Below are 25,822 nucleotides of genomic sequence, written 5' to 3' on the forward strand. Positions count from 1 at the left end.
CCGAGGATGGGAGCAAGGCCCGAGCCAAGGCTACCTGGTTACAGGAAGCCCTTCCTGCCCACAGTCCTGGAGACAGTACGAGGCCCAGCTGATTTCTGAGCCTCTGAGATCACAGGTCCTGGTGGGACAAGGTTCTACTGAAGTGACGAGGACAAAGGAACAGAGCAGATGACCTGGCAGAGCAGTGACCCCATCAAAGCCCACGATGCAGTGAGCACGGAGTGGGCACAGGCCGCGTCCACACTCAGCTCCTCACCGCCACCTCCTGTCCCACCTGCAGCAGACAGAGCACAGCTTGCACACAGATTCTGGAAGGTTCTCAGCACTTCCATTTATTTTCTCTCTCAAACTTTAAGAATCCTTTCCTTTATTATCCCAAAAACGCCTCATGGCAGGAATTAGAAAAAACAAAATTCATATACAGATTTTATTTCCAACAGGCAAGTTAAGACATTATTATTCAGTGCACCACAAAGTTAAGACAGGGATGGAGGTGGCCCAGCCCTGCCTCTGCTGGAACAGGCAAGTGGATCAGGGAAGAGAACATAGGTCCGGGTGGGGAGGGGTCGTGGTGGGCAGGGGTGGGCCAGTCTCCCCACCTCCTCACATTATGCTACGAGGAACACAGACATTCAGATGCAGCTGCAGAAAGAGGAGTCACGGGATCTGAAGCCACATAGTGGGACCGTGCATTACTCAGTCCCACGAGGCTGCTGTCTCACACTGTGAAAGAAAATAATCATGAACAAATTCCGGTCAGTCATGTAAGTGCTGACCTTCCCAACAGCCCCCCACATGCTCAAATGTCCCATTCAAGGATCCCCACCACCTGGGGCATCTCCTCCGCCCCAACATCTCTCCCAATCTAGGCCCTCCAGGGTCTCACCTTTAGGATCCGTGAGAGACACATCAGAGCCCTGAGCACTGTCACTGCCTGGGGGAGAACAAAACCAGGACGTGGTCAGAACCCACAGGAGATAAACTAGAGAAGGAACTTTAGGAGGGTGAGCCCCCCCATGGCCTCCTGTCTGCACCCTCACAAGGGTCTCAGGAATCACAGCCCCTCCACACTTACTCGCAGCCTGAGCGTAGCTCCCTCCTTTTTCACCTGTAAGAAGAAAACATCACGTGAGAGGCCAGGGAGAAGACTGAGTTGTGAGATCCTAGAGGAACCCTCTAGTCCTGGACCAGAGAACTTTCCAGAACTGTTGACCAAAACCCATGATAGGATCAGGAACACAAAGAAAGGAGATGTGCGGGGACTGGATCAACTTCTTCCCTCCTGGGGGTCTGTCAGCAGGAACCTTCCCTCTCTGACCTTCAAGTGCTGGTAACCTGGTCCCCAACTGGAATTATGAAGGTGAAAAACGTGTCTTTCATTTCCACACGTGCTTTACAAAAGGGTAAGTGCCAGTCTGCAGACTGACAAGCAATGTCTCTGAGTGGTGCTGCCCAATACACACGCAGGCAAGCTTCCACCTGGGCTTGAACCCCCCTGTGACACAAGAAAACTCAGATCCTTCCCCCCTTCCCTACCTGAGTGCTTCTTCCTCCAGATCACAGCTCCAGCCACCACGGCGCCAGTGACCACCAAGAGAACCAGGCCAACAATGAGGCCCATGATGGGGCGGAGGACTGAGGAGGAGGTTCTACAAAGAGAAGGGAAGGCGCCCAGTGCTCAGGCTTCAGTCTTGACTTTGCTGAACGTGTCCAGAAAGGCTCCTGCTTTATCTGAGAGGAAGCTCCACCCCACGTGTCCCTCCTTACCCCATCTCAGGGTGAGGGGCTCCTGAAGCCCCTCGTGCTGCACGTGGCACGTGTATCTCTGCTCCTCTCCAGAAGGCACCACCAGGGCCGCCCACTTCTGGAAGGTTCTGTCCCCTGAAGGCCTGGTCTCCACAAGCTCCATGTCCTGGGTCTGATCCTCCCCATCACGCTGCCAGGTCAGTGAGATCTCCTTAGGGTAGAAGCCCAGGGCCCAGCACCTCAGGGTGACCTCACGGTCAGAGATGGGGTGGTGGGTCACGTGTGTCTTTGGAGGGTCTGAAGAGGAAGAATCAGAAAATTCACACTTAGTGTTACCTTCATGGGCCACTGAAGCAGCATCATGTGACCATCCTGAGAATGAACAGCACAACAGGTTTGAAAAGCAGCAGCAAAAACACCAGACACCAGCCTGGACTCCGGGGTCTGGGAAGATCTCCCAGTCCTTGTCAAGTTCTATGATAAGGATGAAAGCCAAGGTAGGAGGTTTCATGTAAAGGGGAGAATACAGAGCAATGGTCCTGACTTTGGTAGAGGCTGAATGCCTCAGAAAAGCTGGAGTCAGGCCTCCTAAGATGTTCTCAGGCTGAGAACAGGCTTGAGAGAGAAAGTCATGGTTCACAAGATGGGGGTCAGGGTCAAAGGGCGCCGCTGGTCAGTTATTTCAGGGATGGTTTCCTGTTTCTTCCCCAAAGAGACTGGATTCCTTCACTGTCTTTCAGAGAAGTGAGGCCACCGGCGAGTCACTGTCTTGTACAGAATATGAAAACCTGGGCGGATTCCTCCCTCTCCCGACAAGAAGCTGGGGCGGTGTTCCCACAGGGACCCCATTTCCTCCCCTTGTGGGAAGCCAGCTCCAGCCCGAGGGGAGACCAGGGAGGCCCCGCGGCCCCTCGTACCTGCGCGCTGCAGCGTGTCCTTCCCGGTCTCCAGGTATCTGAGGAGCCACTCCACGCAGGTGCCCTCCAGGTAGTTCCTGTAGTGCTCCACAGTACCGGCCGCCTCCCACTTGCGCTTGGAGATCTGAGCCGCCGCGTCGGCCGCGGTCCAGGAGCGCAGGTCCTCGTTCAGGGCGATGTAATCGGCGCCGTCGTAGGCGTACTGGCTGTACCCAAGGAGGAGGCGACCGTCCGGCCCCACGTCGCAGCCGTACATCCACTGGACGGTGTGAGACCCTGACCCCGCCCCGACCAGCCGCAGCGATTAAACCCAAACCGAAAATGAAACCGGGTAAAGTCCCGCCGTTTCCTCCCGAGTCGGGGGGCCGGGCGGGTCCCGCAATGTTGGGGTGACCCTCGGACCCGGAGACTCGGGGCGACGCCGTCCCGTCCCTGGGGATGGGGGTCGTGACCCGGACCCGGGCCCGCGTCGCTCACCGGCATCGGTCTGGTTGTAGTAGCTGCGCAGTATGTTCAGGTTCACTCGGTAAATCTGTGCGGCGTCCTTGCAGTTCCGCGTCTCCCGATCCCAGTACTCCGGCCCCTCCTGCTCCACCCACGGCGCCCGCGGCTCCATCCTCGGATTCGGGGCGTCGCTGTCGAACCGCACGAACTGCGTGTCGTCCACGTAGCCGACGGCGATGAAGCGGGGCTCCCCGCGGCCGGGCCGGGACACCCCGGTGTAGAAATACCTCAGGGAGTGGGAGCCTGGGGGCGGGGAGGGGTGAGACCCGGTCCGACCCTCCTCCCGGCGCGGGTCCCCGGGTCCGAGGTGACGGGGCCGGCAGGGGGGAGGGGGCGAGGGGCTCGTGAGACGGAAAAGGTGTGGAGGTCGGAGAAGGGCCGGCACCCCAGGGGGAGAGAAGAGGGGGCGGGAAGCAAGGGAGGGACAGGCGGGGACCGGGGTGAGGGGGGCGGGTCTGGACCGGGGGCGGCGGCGTGGCTTCCCTGGGAGTCCTGACCCCCGACCCCCGGGGTCTCCTCGCTCCTCCCCGCAGAGGCCGTTCCCTCCCGACCCCGCACTCACCCGCCCAGGTCTCGGTCAGGGTCAGGGCCCCCGTGAGGAGCAGAAGGAGGGCTCGCAGTGCCATAACCCACCACCTCGGCGTCCGAGAAGACACTGCGTGCGGCGAGTCGGTGGAGACTTTATACCCGGGAACCGCGGGGACGCTGATTGGCTTCTCCAGAAACCGGACACGCAATGGGAGTGAGAAGTGGGACGCGTCACGAGTATCCAGGCAGGAGGGCCCGACACAGGTTGTGAGAGAGAAAGTGAAACTCCGGGAGACTGGGAATCCCCACCACGGAGCGTCCCCGCCCCAGAGACCGCCTGACACCCTGAGAGCCTGAGAGCCTGCCAGTCCCGGGACCTGGGACTCTGCCTGATCCCTCCCCTCCTGCACCGAGAGCTCTTTGTCACAGTGTCTCCCTGAGTCCTGGCCCAGGGACTGTGTAGTCAGCGATTTTCACAGCATTGTGGTCAGAATATTTATACAGTCTTACAAACTAGTGACGACCCCACAGATAATTTTATGTGGATACTTCTATCGGTACTTTCCAAAGTAGAAATAATAGAGTTTAAAACTTTTAAATTAATTTATTTAGAATAATATTAGTAACCCATGATTTAATATGAAAAATAACTACTTCCCAAAATAAACACGGTAGTGGGAAAAGTGGAGGTTTTCAGATTTTTATATTTTTGCAAGTCTCTCTGTTTCTTGTCTGTCTCATTAGAAGACCCCTGGATGTTCATGTTTGCTTCTTCAATGAATCCGTTCTTTTGATTGAAGTCTATGAAAATAAACAGGCCCACACAGATGTAGGAGTAGTATTTTCAAAAACCTTTTCAGACAGTCATGGATGTTAGTCTTTGATACAAAACGAAAACTACACAAGTGGTAGTTTCTCAAAGGTTATTTTCAAAGTGGACCTGAAACAATATTATTAACTATTTCCTATTCTGTTACGTTAAACTCCATAACCCTATTTTGCACATTGAATGTCTCTTGGACTAAGGTAAGATTTTAAAGAAGTAATACGTTGTTTCACTAAGTTATATAGATCTTCCAGTGTCATTCATTCTTTCAAGTAAACATTGTATTCCATGAAGAAGAGGGTAGTTCAGGTCACACAAATTATTTTCCTTGGGACATAGTACTTTGGAATGTAGCAGAAGGGCTTGATGGGTACTTCCCATGTCATCTTAGAAGGTACTTTTAAAATGGATTTAAGGGAGTTCCCTGGCCGTCCAGTGGTTAGGACTCAGAGCTGTCACTGCCATGGCCTGGGTTCAAGGGCTCAATCCCTGTTCAGGGAACTAAGATCCCACATGCTGTGGGGCGTGGCCCCCAAAAAGGAAAAAGTGGATCTAAGGATAATTTAGGAAACAAAAGAATTTTAATGTATTTTTTAAAGTTTTTTTTAATGAGGTATAGTTGGTTTACAATGTTGTGTTAATTTCTGTTATACAGCAAAGAGATTCAGCTATACATGTGTATATACATTCTTTTTCATTTTCTTTTCCATTATAGCTTATTAAGGAAAGATAAAAATTTGTAATGCATCAACCAGAATGTTTTAAAGCAAACCTGCTTTTTTTTTTTCTGCAAGTAAGTTGTGGTGAAAATAAATTATATTGCAGTTTGCTACAGTAGTCTCCATCACTGCTAAGTTATACCTCAAAGCAAATGTCAACATAATGGAAAGTCAAATAATATCTTAGTAATGCTATGAAAGTAGGTTTCACCTCATGGATCTCATGAAAGGGTCTCAGTGACTTCAAGGGTTCCACAGATCACACTTGAGAACTGCTGTTCGAATAAACCTGGGAAAATCTCCTAACTGACCCTTGCCTTTGCCTCCTCTTCGTTTTGGAGAATCCCTCTCCCTGAGCTGGACTCCCTGCCTCCCCACACTTAGCTGAGGGCCCTGCCCCCGGGGCTCCTCTAGGAGAGAACTTACCCCTTGGAATTGATCCCAGAGAGTGTCCTCAGTCCGGGAAGGGAGGTAGGAGGACAGGTGTTTCCCGTTTGGACCTGGAAACAGTTTGTGCCTGAAGGTACCATACCCACTCATAGCCTAGTTTCGTTTTTTACACACCAGCTAAGTATGTATTCATATCCCAGACAGAAATCTGACATTGTCTCTAAGAGAAATAATATTGGCCCTTTCATGAGTCCAGTATATCTGACTTGAGGCCCAGAAAGCATGAAGAGCAGTCCTGTCCAATAGAATGTTCTGTGGTGTTCTATATCTGTACTGTCAAAATCAGGTAGCCACTAGCTACAGGTCGCTCTTTAGCACCTCAGAAGTGGCTACTGTGCTAAGCACCTTAATGTTATTTAGTTTAAATAACATTAAATGTGTGGCTAGTAGCTAGCCTATTGGGCATTACATATTTATAATGTTCTTAATTTCCAGTCTCTTCCCCCAAAAAGATACTGTGTGACTCATAGGTTGATGCATATTAAAATAACCTTCATATGGAAATCATGGATTTGTCAATGTGGGTCTTAGATATATCCTTAAAATGCAGCATGTGCAGAAAGTTTCATTAACATGTATTTTAAAAACTAGAGTGTTCAGACATTAAGGACACCGTGGTTTATCACCTTAAGGTCGTATGTGTTCAAGACTGCCCATCGCTGGGCTAATTCTTGTCTTTATAACCTTGAGCTCTTGCTGTTCTTTTCATTAACCTGGTAAATATAAGCAGACACTGAAGTCTTCACTTAGCCCAAGAGAAAGTATTCACTGAACACAGCAGATATCAAATACCTTGCAGGACCTGTACATACTTGTGAAATGATAAAGCAGGAGATGTAAACCTTAGAATCAACCAGCTTAGAATTCTTTACTGACTGCTCCTGCTATTCGTCCCCCCCAAATTCAATCAGTTCTGTTTCCCTTCACCCTTGGACCCCTCTCTCCTAGACATAAAAATACTTGAATTTTTTACATTTGGGGAATGAAGAGTTGTATGACCCAAAGATGAAAAACGCTAAAAAATCATAAATTTTCTTTATGTCAACCAGACATTCACAAAGATACTAACACATGCCCCTATCAAGCTCAAAGACAAAAACATTGACAAACAGGTAGCAATGTTTTTCAGCCACAGACCACCAGGAGAACATCTGTGGGCAAACATGTTGGATTTATTACTGGATGCAGCGAGGGAGATGACACACCATCGGGGACCACGGTGTCTTAGTGTGAGGTGTTAGATAGAACACCTATCTAGATAGAACATATACAGGATGTGGGCACTGGTTGGGTGATTTTGAGGAGGGTGTATGGAGGAGGGGCTCACTCTACACTGGGTGTTGTCAGGAAGTGGGGGCAATTCTATGACCGGGCATGTCGGTGAATCTTCCCTGTAAGGAGGAAAGACTAGAGTGAGGATGCAGCTGTGATTGGAAAGAAGCCGTGGTTGCTGGTATCAGCACAGGGAGAGGTTTGATACATTGTGAGGTGCATAGTGCTGCCTTGTTTGGTCTGTGCTTGGAGAAAATGATGTTGTGGTCTTGTTTTGTCTCACTGTATCATGGTCTCAGGTGTCCTTGTCTGATGTTGATGTTCTGTGAGGTGACATATGTCCAACAGGAGAAGAACACGGCGCGTGGTGAGCACCAGCCCTGCTTCTGGCTACGCTGAGGCCTAAGGTAAACATCAGACCAGCTTCTGATGTTGGAGGCTGCTTTGTCCTTCCTGAATTCAGTGTTTAAAAAAACTAAATCCCAAACAAAACATAATTAAAGTGTATTAGAAAACAATTCGCACAATAAGAAATGCAAATGTCAAACAAATATATAACAAATAAATGTAAAGAAAAATGCAAATCTGGAATAAGAAATGGGAATAAGTTAAAATCTATCATCTTGTCAAAGATAATAGTAAGAGGAGAGTATTGACAGGAATTTATGGAGAATATACTGTCATAAAGATTGATGGGATTGAAAACTGGTACAAAAATTTTAAAGGTCGCTATGCAGAATGTCTCAATTTCAGTATATTTAAATTTAAAAATTTTTTAATTTTGTATTGGTGTATAGGTAATTTACAATGTTGCGGGGTGTTTTGTTTTCTTAGGTGTACAGCAACTTGACTCACTTATGCATAGATGTATATATGTCCTTTTTTGGGTTCTCTTCCCATATAGGTTATTATAGAGTGTTGAGTAGGGTTCCTTATGCTATACAGTGGGTCCTTGTTGATTATTTTATAAATAGTAGTGTGTATATGTTCGTCTCAACCTGCTCATTTTTCCCTGCCCACCACCTTTCCCTTTTGGTAACCGTAAGTTTCTTTTCTAAGTTTGTGAGGCTGTTTCTCTTTTGTAAAGAAGTTCATTTGTATCCATTTTTAGATTCCACCTGTAAGTGATATCATAGGATACTTGTCTTTTCCAGTTTCGCTTCCTTCCTTGTGGCTGCAAATGGCATTATTTCATCCTTTTTATGGCTGAGTAATATTCCATTGTGTATATGTATCCTATCTTCATTATGCATTCATCTGTCCTTATACACTTAGGTTGCTTCCATGTCTTGGCTATTGTACATAGTGCTGCCATGATCGTTGGGGTGCCCGTGTCTTTTAAAACTACGGTTTTCTCTGGATCTAGGCCCAGGATTGGGATAGCTGGGTCACATGGTACTTGTATGTTTACTTTTTTAATCAACCTCCATACTGTTCTCCCTAGTGGATGTACCGATTTACATTCCCACCAACAGTGTAGGAGGGTTGCCTTCAATATGTCTACATTATGACAGAAATTTCTCTTTCAGAAATTTCTCCTGCGAAGATAATCACACATGTTCTCAAAAATATATATTCAAGGATGTTCTTGAATTGTGGTTTAAAAAAGCAAAGAATGGAAAAAATCTAAATGCTATAGTCATTGTAATGATGGTAACTATGAATAGAGGAACACTAGATAAGACTTAAAGCAATAATGCCATGTGATTTACATAGTGGGTCAAATTTATTCCTCAAAGCAAACCCACGAGGGGACTTCCCTGGTGGTCCAGAGGCTAAGACTCCAAGCTCCCAATGCAGGGGCCCGGGTTCGAACCCTGGTCAGGGAACTAGATCCCGCATGCCACAATGAAGACCTGGTGCAGCTAATAAATAAATAAATAAATAAATTAAAACAAAAAGCAAACCCATGAGGCACCCAACATGTGATGCCTTTGTATAGACACAGAGAGAGAGACTCAGAGAGAGGAGACACAGAAGTGGAGACTCAGAGAGGTTAAGGAGTGTATATTTCAAGGCCACCTTCAATCAGGATATGGAGACACTGGAGAAAAAATGAAGAACAACAGTTAGGACCTGGGTGATGTGCGACAGGCACTGTGGTGAGGGAGATGGACAGAAATGACAAAGATAAATGTAAATCACTACTGAGCTAAGTGCTGTGAGGAAGAAGTTCATGATATTATGAAAGTAGATAACCAAGAGACCTGACAGCTCCCCTACCACTGTTAGCAATAATATTTGAAAGATGTAAAAGATATATGGTATATAAAACAAAACAGAATTCTATACAATTATATAAAATCAAAGAACCAAAAAGGGCTCTTTGAAATTAAAAATAATGTCATAGAAGTGTATAATTCAGTATATGAATTGAAAAATTACAGTCATACTCACAGTAAGTAATAGGAATGGAAAAGTAATGGCAAGGAGGAGAGAAGACCTGTAAGAATATTCCTCTGTCAATCAAGAGATTCCAGCGAGTAAGCAATACAAGTTTCAAAAATAAGGGAGAGTAGGAAATAATAAAAAAAAATTTTTCAAGAAAACCTCTTGGAGTTTACAGACAAAAATTTACATCTGAAATGGCCTAAGCAAACTCTTAACTGCAGTAGATGAAAACAGACAGACGCTAAGAAACATCACAGTGAAATTGCAGAAAGGATGGAAAAGAAGAGAGACCTTGAAAACTTCGAGAGGCAAAAAACATGGGCCTGGAGGCTAGAAGACAGTGAAGCAATGCCTTCCGAATTCTAAGGAAAAAAATCAGTATTTCCAACACAGAGTTCTATATTGAGTCAAGATGAGAGTAAGTCCTAGGGTAGCCTAAGACATATCAGAGTTAAAATGTTTTCCTTTCCATGTTCCCTTCTTCAGGATACTGTTAGACAAAGTGCGGGGGAAATGATGGAGAAAACCAACAACAGGGAAACATGGGATCCAGGCAACAGGGAAGCCTTGTAAAATTATACAGTAGGAGAGAGAGGCAGAGGGCTGCCCAGAATGAGGAGAAGGAGATCCGGGACGTCAGCCCTGCCCCAGGGGTGCAGGGAACCAGTCTCCGTGTGGCAGCACGGAGGGCTGTGGGAGAGTCTGTGCAAAGAAGTGAAGTTGGTGGAATATCCGATGTGCTTGAATGTATTCAGAAAGGCTTAGATTCTGCGCAGAGTTTTAGAATGATTTAAAATGAGTACAATATGGGGCTTCCCTGGTGGCGAAGTGGTTAAGAATCCACCTGCCAGTGCAGGGGACAAAGGTTTGAGCCCTGGTCCGGGAAGATCCCACGTGCTGCGGAGCAACTAAGACCGTGAGCCACAACTACTGAGCCCGCCTGCTGCAACCACTGAAGCCCGCGCACCTAGAGCCCATGCTCCGCAACAAGAGAAGCCACCACAATAATCCCGCGCACAGCAACAAAGAGTAGCCCCGCTCGCTGTAACTAGAGAAAGCCTGCATGCAGCAATGAAGACCCAAAGCAGGCAAATAAACTAAAAAAAACAAACAAAAAAAATCAGTACAACCAAAGTAAGACATTATTTATTCCAGCGAAATCTTAAATATCCATTCAAGAAAAGTGATCATAGTCTACTAAATGCTCACTTGTGACTAGCATTTCCGTCATCATAAGGCAAATATTGCACAGCGAGCTAATCAAAATTACAAAACTGATAGATGTATAATTATAACTATTTTAGGAAGACAGGGGTGTGCGAAAGAAAAACCAATTAACTAAAGATGATACATAAAACTGAAAGCAAAGGAGTATTAAAGGCATGCATTTTAGAGACATAGAAGAAACAATTAGAGAACCAGCTTAAGAACTAAAAGAGCTTCTCTCTGAGATTCAAGAGACGGGGGACACGGAAGATTGGGGACATCGGTCCAGATATCAAGTCTTGTAGAAGTATTTTACTTTTTAAAACTATGTGCACATATCCATTAGCTAAAAATAAAAAGACAACCTAGTAGATGAGACAATGGCCTTTGGCCTTAGGAATTGTTCTGTTAAGAAGAGTCACAGAAATGGAGCAGTAGTTGGGAGGAAACTGTACACAGAGTGGTGGATGTTTATGGGAGAATTTTGTTTTGATTTATTTATTTTTGTTTGATTAATTTTAATGGGAGGAATTGCAGCATGTTTGTAGGCAGGGATGAAGGAGCAGTAGAGAGTGGGAAACTGATGACACAGGGGAGGATGGAGTCGGATCCTGTACCCACGCTGAGGGGCAGCCTTAGACAGGAGGGGACCATCCATCATCACTGGTGGGAAGGTGAGATACAGGTGCAGATGTGGGAATAGTGGAGGAGGAGGAGGATGTAATTCTCACCCGAGTGCTTTTTTTTTTCTGAGTGAAAAAAAAATGCTCATCATTAAGAACAGGGAGTGAGGGATGAGTGGCGGGGTCTGAGGGAAAAGGAGGAAATGAGAAATCGCCCTCTCAGGGGTGTGAGAGTGAGCTGACTGGGAAATGGCGTCTGCAGAGTGCAGGGTGGGGGCCACTGAGGTCTGGGCTGTTCACCTTAGATAAATTTCCAGCTCTTGGGCAACAACAGGAGGATGTATAAGAAACGAAAGAAAAATGCAACAAAATATCTGCAAATGTGAGGATTACATTCTTTTTACTTTGTCATTTATCACTTTTGACACTTTATTACTTGCTTTACAGTGAACATACATTATATTCTATATTATACGTTACACATATACATCATGATAAGAATTCAAAAGCTTTGTTTAAATTTTTAAAAGGAAGGCAAGTGGGCAGAAAAAGTGAAGAGCTGTGGGCACAGAGCTGGACGTGCCGGGCTCCGTGCCTGAGCTCTGGGCAGTGAACTCACACAGCCTTTTCTCCTTTTCTCAGGACCGTGTTTTCTTTGGAGACCAAGCAGGATTTTTCCCTTCTTTTTTCAGTGTGGTCATGTATTAGGACCTTTTCACTTCTTTGATGCTTTTAAGATAGTTTTTATATTTTACATGGCATTTTCAGCTATTTTCAGTGAGCAGAATTCTCCTTACAATCCAGCCCATCTTTTCCAGTAATGGAATTTCTGTGGCAGAATAGCTCAGTTAAAAGACTTTGGGTGCCAAAGTAGAGAATGTGTGTCCTAATGCATGATCTGAAGAGGATCTGTCAGATGTTTTACAAGTGCAAGGGATTTTAATGTAATTTTTGAAAGCATATTTACCTACACAGAAGGGGACTGAAACGGTACTCAAGGGCATACAAAATAAATAATTTATGTTCTCCCTCTCGTCCCCCATTTGCCCAAATCCTCTACTTGGCAACCACTGCAGTTGGCAATTTCTCATTTTCCTTCTCCCCAAATATATCTCTACATTAATGAATACTGTTATGTCAGTAAAAGAGCTCAGGCCACAGACTGGGAGAAATTATTTGCAAATTCACATATCTGATGGAGGACTTGTTTTATAATACACATAGAACGCTTAAACTCAGTAATATGAAAACAATTTAAAAATGAAGGAAAGTCTGAACACACACCTCTTCAAGAAGATCTATCCATGGAACTGCATATGAAAAGATGCTCAACATGATATATTATTAGGAAATGTAAATTTTAAAAAATGATGTATCATCACACCTATTAGAATAGCTAGAATCCAAGAACTGGTGATACCAAGTGCTGTCCAGGATGTGGAGCGACAGAAACCCTCACTCACTGGGGCAGGAATACGAAGCAGCACAGCCCCTAGAAATGATGGTCAGCAGTTTCTTATAAAGCTGCACATAGACCCTCCATCCAGTCTACTGAGCGCTCTAGTCCTCATGCAACTCATCTGAAAACTTATATATGCACAAACCCCGGCACACCAAAGTTTATAGCAGAGCGCCCCTCAAGTGTGGACTGCACGTAGTGACTTCCTTCTAAAGGCTACAGTATGGAAAGTAGGGAAGTAAAAATAGAAGTTCACAAGTCAAAACCTGGGAAATGTACCTTAGCTGGGTGATAAGGTGAACTTATTACTGATTATCAAGTGGAGAGTATACACCCTTGTTGTGTGGAGAATGTCACTTCATCTCTGTGGTCTTCTTCCCCAAAATACTTTGCCCCAGTCAACCAACTTGAATAGAGGGACATTCTACAGTATCCCTGAGCAATACTCAAAAACATCAAGGTCATCAAACACAAGGGACCTCTGAGAGACTGTCACAGCCACAGGAGCCTGAAGGAGACATGATTGGGACTTAGCACAATGTGTCTTTGATAGGATCGTAGATCAGGAAAAGGAAAAACTAATGAAGTCCAAATAAATTCTGGAGTTTAGTAATAATGTATCAACATTGCTTCATTAGCTGTGACAAATGTATGATGGTGATATAAGATATTACCACAGGGAGACTGAGCGTGGGAGTTACAGGAACTCTCTACTAACTCTGCTACTGTTTTTGTGAATCTCAAACTACACTAAAATGAAAAAAAAAAAAAAAAGAATATCTGCCAGAAACGAACAGGGAGTGAAATAAGAATCGACTGAGTTTTCCAGAGTGTTTTCATCAATGAGCTGGAGAGATGGGTTGTGGAGAGGAAAGATGGAAACCTCAGACACAAGGCAGCGCTCCAGGGCTCTCCTCCCCTCTAATCCCTGCCGCATCCCTGAGCCCTACCCCAGAGCTGCTCAGGCAGCATCTTCATCCCCTGATTGCTGACCAGCCTCCAGGGCAGCCATCTCTGTCGGACTCAGGCCACAGCCCATCCTCTCCCTTCCCTTTGCTGAATAGGAGAGGGCGGAGTGGTGGCGCCCCCGTGTGGCCACAGTTGCTGATGACAGGAGACCTGAGCTCCCCTTTGACCCCCTTACAAAAGACCTGCCCAGGGTTTCCTTGGGCTCCTAGCAGTGGGTGAGTGCTGCGCACAGAAGTTGGAGTTCATCCAGTGTCAAGTTCAAAGTCTGAACTGTTACTCAGAATACATGCTGACACGGACCTTTTTCTCCCCATCAAACTACGAAGGACTAAGGCCTCAGGGAGGATCAGATTTCAAGGCCATTAACAGCTGGTTCCCAAGTCCAGGGTGGACCCCACAAACATACTGGGTGTCCTCAGTCTCCACGGGTGGGACCTTGTGGTCCCACCCTTGTCACTTCTTGCAGCTGCTGACAGGGTTATAGACTCTTCCTCTAGGGAATCAACTCTGGAAACTCCATCCCTAGAATGGGGTAGAAGGGGGGGAGGGGGAGGGGAGGGGGAGGGGAAGGGGGAGGGGAGGGGGAGGGGGAGGGGGAGGAGATCCCCTAAGATATCTGCCTATGAAGATGGGGAGGCTCCTGGAGAAGTGAGGAGAGGAAGGAAACAGTGACATTAGGGGATGGAGGCCAACAGGAGTGGAGGGGGAGGAACGAGAGAGGAGGGGGCAGGGCGGCTCACTCAGTGGACACGTGTGCAGGGAGGGTGGGGTCTGTGTGGGGAGAGGCTCAGGGGCTTCTGGCCTGGGCGCTGGTAGAGGCTCTGTTTTTCACCTGGATGATAAGTACACAGGTGTCAGCTCTCTATTTTGCTGGTAAACTATGCTTAAGTTTTCGGTGTTTTCCTGTCCTTACAGGTATGGTATAACTCAAATACACCTGGAAGAAAGAGAAAAGAGAAAAGGAGAGAGGGGAGGTGGTTAAAGGAATTCCTCTCTTCCAGAGAAATAATCTCACCCCCAGTCCTCACTCCACCCCACACACACATGGTGCTGGGGGGCAGCAGAGAGACTCAAGGAAGGGAGAGTCCATCCCAGCTCACAGCCCGGGGCTACCTGGACATCGTCTCCCTGTGAGCTAAGACAGCGGTGACCACCGTGCCAAAAAGACTGGCTAAAGACCTTTGGAAAAAGACCTGCCCAGCTGGTGGAGGTGGAGAGCAGAGGACAGGAGAGCAGAGGACAGGACATGGAGTGGAGCCTGGAGACCACAGTAGGACAAGTGTCTTGTCTTCTCATTCTCTTGACATTGCCTTTCTGTGAGCAGATATTTTTCATTTCAATGAAGTCCAGCTTATCACTTGTTTCTTTTATGGATTGTGCCTTTGGTGTTTTATCTAAAAGGTCACTGCCATACTCAATGTAACTAGGTTTCCTCCTACTTTACTTCTAGGTGTTTTACACTTTTGCTTTTTACCTTTAGGTCTGTGGTCCATTTTGATTTAAATTTTGTGAAGGGTGTAAGGTCTACATCTAGAGTCTGTTTTTTTTTTTTTCGCATGTGCACGTCCAGTTGTCCCAGCCCCATTTTTCGTTTTAACATCTTTATTGGAGTATAATTGCTTTACAGTGGTGTGTTAGTTTCTGCAGTATAACAAAGTGAATCAGCTATATGTATACATATATCCCCATATCTCCTCCCTCGAGCTTACCTCTGGGCTTTCTGTCTTGTTCCGTTGATCTGTGTTTCTGTGTTTGTTCCAGTACCATATTGTCTTGATTACTGTAGCTTTGTAGTATAGTCTGAAGTCAGGGAGTCTGATTCCTCCAGCTCCGTTTTTTCCCCTCAAGTCTGCTTTGGCTATTGGGGGTCTTTTGTGTCTCCATACAAATTTTAAGATGTTTTGTTCTAGTTCTGTAAAAAATGCCACTGGTAATTTGATAGGGATTGCATTGAATCTGTAGATTGCTTTGGGTAGTATAGTCATTTTCACAATATTGATTCTTCCAATTCAAGAACATGGTATATCTCTCCATCTGTTGCTATCATCTTTAATTTCTTTCATCAGTGTCTTATAGTTTTCTGCATACAGGTCTTTTGTCTCCCTAGGTAGGTATATTCCTAGGTATTTTATTCTTTTTGTTGCAATGGTAAATGGGAGTGTTTCCTTAATTTCTCTTTGAGATTTTTCATCAGTATTGTATAGGAATGCAAGAGATTTCTGTGTATTAATTTTGTATCCTGTAACTTTACCAAATTCATTGATTAGCTCTAGTAGTTTTCTGGTGGCATCTTTAGGATTCTCTATGTATAGTAAGTATCCTGTCATCGGCAAACAGTGACAGATTTACTTCTTCTTTTCCAACTTGTATTCCTTTTATTTCTTTTTCTTCTCTGATTGCCGGGGCTAGGACTTCCAAAACTATGTTGAATAATAGCGGTGAGAGTGGACATCCTTGTCTTGTTCCTGATCTTAGAGGAAATGCTTTCAGTTTTTCACCATTGAGAATGATGTTTCCTGTGGGTTTGTTGTATATGGTCTTTATTATGTTGAGGTAGGTTCCCTCTATGCCCACTTTCTGGAGAGTTTTTATCATAAATGGGTGTTGTGTTGAATTTTGTCAAAAGCTTATTCTGCATCTATTGAGATGATCGTATGGTTATTATTCTTCAATTTGTTGATATGGTGTGTCACATTGATTGATTTCATGTATTGAAGAATCCTTGCATCCCTGGGATAAATCCCACTTGATCATGGTGTATGATCCTTTTAATGTGTTGTTGGATTCTGTTTGCTAGTATTTTGTTGAGGATTTTTACATCTATATTCATCAGTGATATTGGTCTGTAATATTTTTTTTTGTAGTATCTTTGTCTAGTTTTGCTATTAGGGTGATGGTGGCCTCACAGAATGAGTGTGGAAGTGCATCTTCCTCCACAATTTTTTGGAAGAGTTTGAGAAGGATGAGTGTTAGCTCTTCTCTAAATGTTTGATAGAATTCACCTGGGAAGCCATCTGGTCCTGGGCTTTTGTTTGTTGGAAGATTTTTTAATCACAGTTTCAATTTCCTTACTTGTGATTGGTCTGTTCATATTTTCTATTTCTTCCTAGTTCAGTCTTGCAAGGTTATAACTTTCTAAGAATTTGTCCATTTCTTCCAGGTTGTCCATTTTATTGGCATAGAGTTGATGTGGTACTCTCCTAGGATGCTTTGTATTTCTGCAGTGTCTGTTGTACCGTCCCCTTTTTCATTTCTAATTTTATTGGTGTGAGTCCTCTCCCTCTTTTTCTTGATGAGTCTGGCTAATGGTTTATCAATTTTGTTTATCTTCTCAAAGAACCAGCTTTTAGTTTTATTGATCTTTGCTATTCTTTTATTTTTTTCTATTTCATTTATTTCTGCTCTGATCTTTATGATTCTTGCCTTCTGCTAACTTTGGGTTTTGTTTGTTCTTCTTTCTCTCGTTCCTTTAGGTGTAAGGTTAGATTATTTATTTGAGATTTTTATTGTTTCTTGAGTTTGGCTTGTATAGCTATAAACTTCCCTCTTAGAACTGCTTTTGCTGCATCCCATAGGTTTTGGATTGTCATGTTTTCGTTGTCATTTTTCTCTAGGTATTTTTTGATGTCCTCTTTGATTTCCTCAGTGATCTCTTGGTTATTTAGCGATGTAGTGTTTAGCCTCCATGTGTTTGTGTCTTTTACATTTTTTCCCCTGTAATTCATTTCTAATCTCATAGCGTTGTGGTCAGAAAAGATGTTTGATATGCTTTCAATTTTCTTAAATTTACTGAGGCTTGATTTGTGACCCAAGATGTGATCTATCCTGGAGAATGTTCCGTGAGCACTTGAGAAGAAAGTGTAATCTGCAGTTTTTGCATGGAATGTCCTATAAATATCAATTAAATCTAACTGGTCTACTGTGTAATTTAAAGCTTTTGTTTCCTTATTTATTTTCATTTTGGATGATATGTCCATTGGTGTAAATGAGGTGTTAAAGTCCCCCACTATTATTGTGTTACTGTTGACTTCCTCTCTTACAGCTGTTAGCAGTTGCCTTATTTATTGAGGTGCTCTTATGTTGGGTGCATATATATTTATAATTGTTATATCTTCTTCTTGGATTGGTCCCTTGATCATGATGTAGTGTCCTTCCTTGTCTCTTGTAACATTCTTTATTTTAAAGTCTATTTTATCTGATATGAATATTGTTACTCCAGCTTTCTTTTGATTTCCATTTGCATGGAATATCTTTTTTCCATCCCCTCGCTTTCAGTCTGTATGTGTCCCTAGGTCTGAAGTGGGTCTCTTGTAGACAGCATATATGTGTTCTTGTTTTTGTATCCATTCAGCAAGCCTGTGTCTTTTGGTTGGAGCATTTAATCCATTCACGTTTAAGGCAATTATTGATTTGTATGTTCCTATGGCGATTTTCTTTATTTTGGGGGTTTGTTTTTGTTGGTCCTTTTCTTCTCTTGTGTTTCCCACTTAGAGAAGTTCCTTTAGCATTTGTTGTAGAGCTGGTTTGGTGGTGCTGAATTCTCTTAGGTTTTGCTTGTCAGTAAAGCTTTTGATTTCTCCATTGAATCTGAATGAGATCCTTGCCGGGTAGTGTAATCTTGGTTGTAGGCTCTTCCCTTTCATCACTTTACGTATATCATGCCACTCCCTTCTGACTTGCAGAGTTTCTGCTGAGAAATCAGCTCTTAACCTTATAGGAGTTACCTTGTATGTTATTTGTCATTTTTTCCTTGCTGCTTTCAATAATTTTTCTTTGTCTTTAATTTTTGCCCGTTTGATTACTATGTGTCTTGGCGTGTTTCTCCTTGTGTTTCTCCTACAGAAGACTCACAGCACTTCCTGGACTTCGGTGGCTATTTCGTTTCCCATGTTAGGGAAGTTTTTGACTATAATCTCTTCAAATATTTTCTCGGGGCCTTTCTCTCTCTCTTCTCCTTCTGGGACCCCTATAATGCGAATGTTGTTGCGTTTAATATTGTCCCAGAGGTCTCTTAGGCTGTCTTCATTTCTTTTCATTCTTTTTTCTTTACTCTGTTTTGCAGCAGTGAATTCCACCATTCTGTCTTCCAGGTCACTTATCCGTTCTTCTGTCTCAGTTATTCTGCTATTGATTCCTTCTAGTGTAGTTTTCATTTCAGTTATTGTATTTTTCATCTCTGTTTGTTGTTCTTTAATTCTTCTATGTCTTTGTTAAACATTTCTTGCATCTTCTCGATCTTTGCCTCCATTCTTTTTCCGAGGTCCTGGATCATCTTCACTATCATTATTCTGAATTCTTTTTCTGGAAGGTTGCCTATCTCCACTTCATTTAGTTGTTTTTCTGGGGTTTTATCTTGTTCCTTCATCTGGTCCATAGCCCTCTGCCTTTTCATCTTGTCTATCTTTCTGTGAATGTGGTTTTTGTTCCACAGGCTGCAGGATTGTAGTTCTTCTTGTTTCTGCTGTCTGCTCTCTGGTGGATGGGTCTGTCTAAGAGGCTTGTGCAGGTTTCCTGATGGGAGGGAGTGGTGGTGGGTAGAGCTGGGTGTTGCTCTGGTGGGCAGAGCTCAGTAAATCTTTAGTCCCCTTGACTGCTGATGGATGGGGCTGGGTTCCCTCCCTGTTGGTTGTTTGGCCTGAGGCAACCCAACACTGGAGCCTACCTGGGCTCTTTGGTAGGGCTAATGGCAGACTCTAGGAGGGCTCATGGCAAGGAATACTTGCCAGAACTTCTGCTGCCAGTGTTCTTGTCCCCACAGTGAGCCACAGCCATCCCCCGCCTCTGCAGGAGACCCTCCAACACTAGCAGGTAGGTCGGGTTCAGTCTCTTATGGGGTCATTGCTCCTTCCCCCAGGTCCTGATGCACACATCACTTTGTGTGTGCCCTGCAGGAGTGGAGTCTCTGTTTCCCCCAGTCCTGTCAAAGTCCTGCAATCAAATCCTGCTAGCCTTCAAAGTCTGTTTCTCTAGGAATTCCTCCTCCCGTTGCCAGAACCCCAGGTTGGGAAGCCTGATGTGGGGCTCAGAACCTTCACTCCAGTGAGTGGACTTCTGTGGTATAAGTGTTCTCCAGTCTGTGAGTCACCCACCCAGCGGTTATGGGATTTGATTTTGCTGTGATTGTGCCCCTCCTACCATCTTATTGTGGCTTCTCCTTTGTCTTTGGATGTGGGATATCTGTTTTGGTGAGTTCCAGTGTCTTCCTGTTAGTGATTGTCCAGCAGCTAGTTGTGATTCTGGTATTCTCAAAGAGGGAGTGAGAGCACGTCCTTCTACTCCTCCATCTTGGTTCAGGCTCTGTATGACTTCTCATCTTCCAAATTTGTTAAGTGGGAACTTCCGTGGTGGAGCAGTGGTTAAGAATCTGCCTGCCAATGCAGGGGACACGGGTTTGATCCCTGGTCTGGAAAGATCCCATATGCCGAGAAGCATGTAAGCCCGTGCGCCACAACTACTGAGCCTGCGTTCTAGAGCACGTGAGCCACAACTATTGAAGCTCGTATGCCTGGAGCCCGTGCTCTGCAACAAGAGAAGCCACCACAATGAGAAGCCCGTGCACCACAATGAAGTGTACCCTCCGCTTGCTGCAACTAGAGAAAGCCCGTGCACAGCAAGGAAGACCCAACACAGCCAGAAATAAAATAAATAAATTTATTAAAAAAAATTTGTTAACATGTGTTTTATGGCCCATAATGTGGTCTATCTTTGTGAATGTTTAATGTGAGCTTGAGAAGACTGTGTATTCTGCTGTTGTTGGCTGAAGTAGTCTATAGATATTGATTATATCCAGTTGATTGATAGTGTTTTGAGTTCAATTGTGTCCTTACTGATTTTCTGCCTGCTTGCTCTGTCCATTTCTGAGAGAGGGATGTTGAAGTCTCCAACTAAAAGAGTGGATTCATCTATTTGTCTTATCAATTCTATCAGTTTTTGCCTCACATCGTTTGACCCTCTGTTGTTAGGTGCATTCACATTAATGATTGTTATGTCTTTTTGGAGAATTCACTCTTTTATCAATATGTGACGCCTTTCTTGCTATTTCTGATAACCTTCCATGTGTTGAAGTCTGCTGTGTCTGAAATTAATATAGCTACTCTTGCTTTCATTAGACTAGTGTTAGCATGGTATATTTTTCTCTATCTAGAAGCTCTGTGCCATGAGTTGGGTTCTCCCCGTCATGCTGCCACACCAGTGTTATTCCACAAGGTAGAAGCCCAGAGCCCAGCATCTTAGGGTGACTTCACGGTCAGAGATAGAGTGATGGGTTGCATGTGTCTTTGAGAGAATCTGACGGGATGAATCAGAAAATTCAGACATTTTGCAACCGTCATGGCACACTCCAGCAGCACACATGTGACCATCCTGGGAACAGACAGGACAGTTGAGTTGGGGGGAGAAAGACACCAGCCTGGACATGGGGTCTGGAATAATCTCCTGTTCCTTGGATAGCTGTAAGTTCAGGTTGAGACAACTCAGAGTAAGAGGCTCCAGGTTTCTGGGTTGGAGAACACCACTTCTGGTCCTGACCTGTGTGGGGGCCGAGTAACTCAGAAAAGCTGGAGTCAGACCTCCAGACAGATTGAGGGTGAGGCAGAGAGCAAGGCCTGAGAGAGAGAAAGTCGCCCAGAGTATAGTGCCCATTGCTGCCGCCGGGGTCAAAGGGAACTGCTAATCAGTTACTTCGGGGATTGTCTTCCCCTCCATACCTGGAGAGACTGGATGCCTTAGTTGTCCTGAGAGAAGGGCGGGACCTCAGAGTCACTCTCTTGGCACAGAATGTGGAATCCCCAGAGGACTCTTCCTGTGGTTCTACTATCAGACATAATTTCTTTTCTTGGCTTCTTTTTTCTGACTTTTTTTCTATTTATCTCTCTAATAAGTATCTTATTAACATTAATCTTTGACTTAAGAAACATTCTAAGGAGGAACAGTTTCAACATTGTCTTGCTAAATTCTGACCCTGTTCTTTAGTAATTACTCACATTTCATCTCATAATTACTTCTAACCAAAAGCACTGCAACATCCTCTATCTACATCCTTAACCTATAAAATCTGTTCCCTTCAGTCCTGTAAGTGAAACATGGACTGCACTGTCATTGAATATAATAGTTAAAACCTTTGGCCACTCACCATATAGAAAAAATCTGTTTGCACGTTGCTTTGTCCCTTATATAATGAGGATCTGAATATACAACGTCAGCACTCGACTTGTACTTGCTTTTATTGATAGATACAGCTATAGGGTATAGGAATCTTCTGTTGTTTGGTCATATTTTTTTGACAAAACATTCTTATACAACTGAGCTATCAGAGCAAGTATACCCACATCTCTTGAACCCAGCAATTTAAATAAGGGACGTTCTTCTTAGGCAACTAGCATCTGCTCCCATGTCTTGAGAATGCTAAACGACATGAGTCTTGATGAGACCACCTCTCGTTACAGAAGCCAAAAGCATGCTTTCCTAACCTTTAATGTTGCTGAGGCAAAGGCAGGCATCCTATTCTCTGGCAATCTGGTGCACTTATGCGAGATTTTTCTTTAGGAGTTACTTACATGAAGAACTATGGCCTGTTCTATCCACTAATTTCCTGAGACCATTCCCTCCTCAACTCTTCATTCTCATCTCTATGTCCAGGAGAACTATACCCATCAGCTGGGTCTATGAATCCACCACGATAGCTGCTGCCAAACCCAGCTCTGGCTCGACCCCTGTGTGTGTTCATTACTTCTTCCTCCTCTGCTCCTCACCAGATCACACCCCCTCTCCACTAGCTTGTCCTCATGCGTGGTATGTTCTGTTTAGGTGCTGCCAACTCCAACCATCCTCTCAACCCCTGCGACCCCCCCAGCTGCTCCTCCCTCTCACTGCAGTGCCGACACTGACTCCCAGCTCTCTTGGGGCAGAATTTGCAAGCACACATACCCCTCCCTCTTTACACTCTACAGCCCCAGTAACATTTAATAAATTTCCTTTTTCTAAAATTAACCAAGTTTGTTTTCTTCTGCCTATACTTAAGACTACTAATTTAATATTAAGCTAATATTAAATATTAAATATAATATTAAATATTAATATTAAATATTATTAAATATTTAATATTAAGCTATTTCTACCACCTCAAAACACAGCTGACATAAGACTGAACTTCAGGTCCAAGTGACCTCCAAAAACTCATATACACCTGAACTTCACATGGCTTGCACTCTCCCCTTCTTTTTGAAAAAATTATCAGAGCATAGCAGAAAGAAATAAACCAATTCCCACTCCAGATAGCTCAAGTCTCATAATGTATCAATGGTAAGCAGGTATGAGTTGCAAAACATTTACTGTTTCCTCAGCTGCTTAGAAGGATGACAGGAGAAATTATGTGACAGAAAAGGTGCTCTAGAAATGGATATGGATGTTGTAATCAATTCCTATTTGTGGCAGGGGCTGCAGTCCTATGATATCGTCACTCGTTCTCATACCTTTATCTCAGTGGCAGGTGAAGAACCAAATCAAAGGGCGTGAAGCCCTTACTGCCCAGCACACCAGGCTCCGGATCAATCGCTGACCATGCTGCTATGTGTTCATCCACAAGCCAGTGAATATCATGCTCTTCCCATTTGGAAACACTGAGAGGTAGCCTTTGGCTGTCTGGGAATTCAGGATGATCCTCACTGTGGGGAAAAGGGGACAAAGGTGTGGCATCACAAAAGACAGCAAATGAGATTTATCCCATAGGTTATGGGGCCTTTATGACAATGAGGGTAGACTCCTTAGGGGAGCAGGCCAGAAACTGCTTGTGACCTTGTGACCTTGTGACCTTGTGCTCATACTATTAGCAACCATATCTGGAAAATGAAGAGAACACAGAAAATTCAAGGGCACAGGCAGTGTGATGAGACTTGAGAGGGCAAAACGGTAAGGACTGAGATCACTGCAGCTGCACAAATCTGGGGAAAGGTTTGTGGGTTTGAAATCTGAATTCTCATGATAAAGAATTTGGATACATTAGTCACACGAAGACCTTCCTCTTTAAAACGAAAGAGCTGACCCATAAGTAGTGAAACTTCATAGGAAAGCTGCAATTAGCAAACTTCAGCCACTATCCCCTCCAGATGCTCACTTGTTTTATATTCCAGATCCCTCATCATTTTTCCTAGAATAAAAGTATCAAAGGACAGTAAGCAATTCTGACACCACATCTTCTAGGTTAAATTCTCTTACTGTTGGCTAATATAACTTTAAATGATGACAGGGCACCATGAAAGCTCAAGCGAAACAGAGAAATCAATTCAGGAGACACCCATGTAAATATGCATGCCTACATCCGCTGAACCCACCTGCTGCTTCATTAAAGAGTACCTTTGGGCATGTTCCCTGTTTTTAAAGTAAGCCCTAAACTTCTAGTACTGAACCACACTATTTTTCTCTACTCTCAAAGATACTCTTTTAGATTAATTCTCCCAGTATTCTTTAAATTTTTAATTGTGGTAAAAACACATAATGTTTACCATCTTTACCATTTTTAAGTGTACAGTTCATTAATATTAAGTATATTTAAATTGCTGTACAACCATTTTCCAGAACTTTTCCATTCGGTTTTTTTGGTATTTTAATTAATTAATTAATTAATTATTACATCTTTATTGGAGTATAGTTGCTTTACAATGGTGTGTTAGTTTCTGCTTTATAACAGAGTGAATCAGCTATACATATTCATATATCCCCATATCTCCTCCCTCTTTCGTCTCCCTCCCACCCTCCCTATCCCACCCCTCTAGGCGGTCACAAAGCACCGAGCTGATCTCCCTGTGCTATGCGACTGCTTCCCACTAGTTATTTTACATTTGGCAGTGTATATAGGTCCATGCCACTCTCTCACTTTAAATAAATAAATTTATTTATTTATTTTTGTCTGCGTTGGGTCTTCACTGCTGAGTGCGGGCTTTCTCTAGTTGTGGCAAACGGAGGCTACTCTTCGTTGCGGTGCACAGGCTTCTCACTGCAGTGGCTTCTCTTGTTGCGGAGCATGGACTCTAGGAGCATGGACTTCAGTAGTTGTGGCTCACAGGCTCTAGAGCGCAGACCCAGTAGTTGTGGCGCACGGGCTTAGTTGTTCCGCGGCATGTGGGATCCTCCCGGCCCCCGGCTGGAACCCGTGTCCCCTGCATTGGCAGGGAGGTTCTTAACCACTGTGCCACCAGGGAAGCCCCAGAACTTTTCCATTCTTCAAAACTCCAACTCTATACCCATTAAACAACAGCTCCTCATTTCCCCGTCCTTCCAACCACTAATCTACTTTCTGTTCCTATGGATTTGACTACTTTAAAGACCTCAAAAAGGAATCATACAGTACTTGTCCCTTTGTGACTGGCTCACTTCACTTAATATAATGTCCTCAAGATTCATCCATCTTGTAGCATGTGTCAGAATTTCCTTCCTTTCTTAAGCTGAATAATGTTCCATCATCTACACATTCCACATGCCACATTTTGTTCATCCATTCATGCACTGATGGACATTTGGGTTGCTTCTACCACCTGGCTATAGTGAATAATGCTGCTATGAACATGAGTGTGCAAATACCTCTTCGAGATCCTGCTTTTAATTCTTTGGAAAGTGGAAATGCTGGATCATATGGTAATTGTATTTTTAATTGTTTGAGGAAATGCCACACTGTTTTCCATAGCCTTCCAATTTTCTTTTACCTCACTGTTAAAGGTGAAATATCTTTTTACCAACTCTGAGACCTATTGACTATGATTCTACTTTAGTCTAGGTAACATTGTTAGACTCTCATGTGGAATCCTCTCTGGTTTGGACTTGCTTAGATTCCCTCCCCGATGTCCCTGCGTGGTGTGAGTGATGTGCACAAGGGCAAGGAACTCTGAGAAGCCACCGCCACAATCAAAATCTAAGGAAACATTATAGAGAAAGTAAGAAGTTTTTCTAGGCTCAAACCCCTTCTTTTACCATGGAATCCTTTGAGTCCTTTCTCTAAAGAAAGAAGTTTATTTGAAAATTCTTCTGTCTGCTTTTTGATTGGAGGACTGATAGACTTTTCAATCCAGAACTTCTTCCGGGGATATATAGAGAAAATGAAGTCACAGTTAGAACTCCTGAGAGAGAGGCATGATTTCCCATTGTCAGCACGTGCATGTGCACAAACACCAACAACGGACCAAAGGGGCAGAGAGTAAAAGCTTCATTTCCAAGTGCTCAGT

General features: G+C 44.2%; 1 pseudogene; it reads right to left on the bottom strand.

Moving 5' to 3' along the window:
- Window positions 1–413: 413 nt before the first annotated feature.
- LOC132527546 (BOLA class I histocompatibility antigen, alpha chain BL3-7-like) lies at window positions 414–3,839 on the bottom strand (annotated as a pseudogene).
- Between the last annotated feature and the right edge of the window lie 21,983 nt (window positions 3,840–25,822).

The sequence above is a fragment of the Lagenorhynchus albirostris genome, chromosome 10 (genome assembly GCF_949774975.1).
Source record: "Lagenorhynchus albirostris chromosome 10, mLagAlb1.1, whole genome shotgun sequence".
Classification (NCBI taxonomy): Eukaryota; Metazoa; Chordata; class Mammalia; order Artiodactyla; family Delphinidae; genus Lagenorhynchus; species Lagenorhynchus albirostris.